This window comes from Notothenia rossii (genome assembly GCF_949606895.1).
Source record: "Notothenia rossii genome assembly, contig: scaffold_322, whole genome shotgun sequence".
Classification (NCBI taxonomy): Eukaryota; Metazoa; Chordata; class Actinopteri; order Perciformes; family Nototheniidae; genus Notothenia; species Notothenia rossii.
In genome coordinates, this window is record NW_027639790.1 from 1 (window position 1) to 2,753 (window position 2,753).

The 2,753-nt window shown below is 37.7% G+C and overlaps 1 long non-coding RNA gene across 1 annotated transcript; it reads left to right on the forward strand.

Annotated features, from left to right (window-relative positions):
- On the forward strand, positions 1-1,929 carry LOC307027410. Its single transcript, XR_013804616.1, has 2 exons — positions 1-61; positions 539-1,929. It is a non-coding gene; the product is annotated as an uncharacterized lncRNA (long non-coding RNA).
- Positions 1,930-2,753: the final 824 nt, after the last annotated feature.

Below are 2,753 nucleotides of genomic sequence, written 5' to 3' on the forward strand. Positions count from 1 at the left end.
TTTCCACATCACCATCGGGAACCTGGTGCGCGGCAGCAAGCTGCTCTGTGAGACCGCTCTGGTGAGGAACTGGAGTTTATACTATTTAACACCTGAAAACAAACACATTCATTGAAAGTGTTTATGTTGTTGAAGTGTGTTCATGTGGAGACCATTTTTAGATTATTATGTTAATAGTGCATTATCAATGATTTACACAAGGAGTACAAGTCAAATAAATGCAGAGAAATGTTATTAGTATTTGTAGAAATAGGCATGGCAAAGTCATTTATAAAGTGCATTTCAACACAAGGCTTTACTTACTACTTTAAATAGCACTTAATGGAAATATTAGTTTAGTTAAGTATGTTGAAAATGCATTTAATTATTTTACACCACTAGTTCTTAAAAAGCATCATTTTTGGTAAGAAGGTGCTTTAACCAAAACAACATGTTTATTTTGAACAGCACATCACTTCAAAGTAATAGAGCCACACATCCCAATGAATAAGCATGTCTGTAATGCAGTGTGTCTGACCTTTGACCTCTGACCTCTCAGGGTTATAAAATGGACGACCTGCTGACCTCGTACATCAGCCAGATGCTGACGACGATGACCAAACAGAGAACGTCCCGGGGCAACAACAAGTGATCCATTCACCGTGTCACACACACACACACACACACACACACACACACACACACACACACACACACACACACACACACACACACACACACACACACACACACACACACACACACACACACACACACACACACACACACACACACACACACACACACACACGGCAACAAGAGGCACTTATCCCATACACTCCTGTGTGATTTGAACCAAAAGGTTATTGAGAAGGTTTTTTGGTGTTTCATTTGTTATTAATGAATCGGCCCCTGTCTTAAAAACTCACATATTGCCTTTAATTGAAGTTTCCCCACCTGTAACACGGCAATTTGGATTATTATAAACTGTTTAGATTATCGGATGTTTTATTTACAATGCCATTCAAAGGTTAGAAATCTACTGCAACACAATCGTTTTTATTAAAAGGAAAGGATTATTACAATAGCTAATTCCAAACGTTCATCATATTATCAGAGTCTTCTTAATTAATTATCCATTTCATGAAACAGGGTTTTAATTCAACTTTTTTTGAGACAGAATTCAGAGAAATAAGACCAGAAATAGTTGGAAAATCCCCCGAAACAGAAGTCTATTTGTTAGTTTGTGTTTGTTTTGTGAAGTAGGAATTTTCAATCCTCTATTTATGCTCAGAGATATTACAAGTTTACCAAACCAGCATTAAATATAAAGTCACTTCTGAAACCTAAGATGTAGACCATCAGATCTCATGTAGTGTTTTCTATTTCTTTTCGTAGATACATTGACAGTTTTTGCAGACAAACTTAAAGGTGGGGTAGGTAATTCACTTCAGAAACACTTTTTATTATATTCCATGGAATGCTCTTAACGTCCCGATAGCAATGAATATCTTAAATGCTTTGATCAAAAAATACATAAAAAATATCATCTGTGGAAGCCGTGGCGCTGTAAAAAGCACGACCAATCATCTGAGCCGGCCCGGCTAAAGTAACTGGATGGCCTACCTGCCTGTCAGCCTTCCATCTGTGCACAAACTTATCTCGTGCCCTCATTGGTCATGTGCACGTTCATGGTTTCTCCATTCTTACCTACCCTACCTTTAAGATATATTGAGAAGACACTGGATTAAAAAGTATCTCGAGGTGAACGGATGATTTTTTAACATGTTGTGTGTGCCACAAAGTTCCTCCTGATCCACGGTACCAAAACTACTTAACTATGTAAATGTACAAACCCTTAGCGTTGATCTTTCAGCATTGAGTCTTAATCATACCTGTTTATGTGACCACTGATGTAGACGTGAATAAAGGACGTTTTGCAAAGAGCAAGGGGTTTGATTTGTCTTGAATACCGGCTGCTGAGGTTCTGGAGATCAATCTGGGCCAAAAGCTTTGATCGTTTAAAAGATACGTTTGATCTTGAGCTTTGACTAATGCAAGAACGTTCTAAAAATAAGTGAATAAAACGTTTCAAATGTTTGTGATTCGGCCCGGATCGCGCCGACTGCTTTTTGTATTAATGAGAGTGAAGCAATTTAATTACCTTGGGTCTTTCCAGGAACACCTTGGGGTGCAAAAAACCTCAACTCGGAGCATTCAAAACATAATGTTAATTGAGCTAATTAAGGTCATTATCCAATTGGATTGATTGGTTATTAATGTTGGATACTTGGAGATAAACAACTGTACCACCCAGTTACCACGATCTGAAAAGAGAGTATCCTAGAAGTTAATTAATACAGTTTCCATCCATTTCAACTCTATTTTAACTATCGGATAGCATACGTTCATGGTTTCATAAGGTAACGTTAGCAATCCTTTAATGGTTGCAGAATATGAATTACATTTAAAAAAGACGCGGCATCTTTAACAAGAAAACAGACTCAGTCTAGTTTGGTTTTAAGGATCTACTGAATGTTTTTAATCTAAATTAAATATTATAAAAGCAGTAGACAGCTGCATTCAATATGCTAATACTTCCTTTAAAGGGGACCTATCATGCAAAATGCACTTTTGTACGTCTTTTCTACATGAACATGTGTCCCCGGTGTTCCAGGGAAATCACCAAGTGTCAGAAAACACAACCCTCTCTCTTTCCCTCCATACCCACATCTCTTAAAAAGGGGCTGCAAAGGATCTGATACAGACTGATC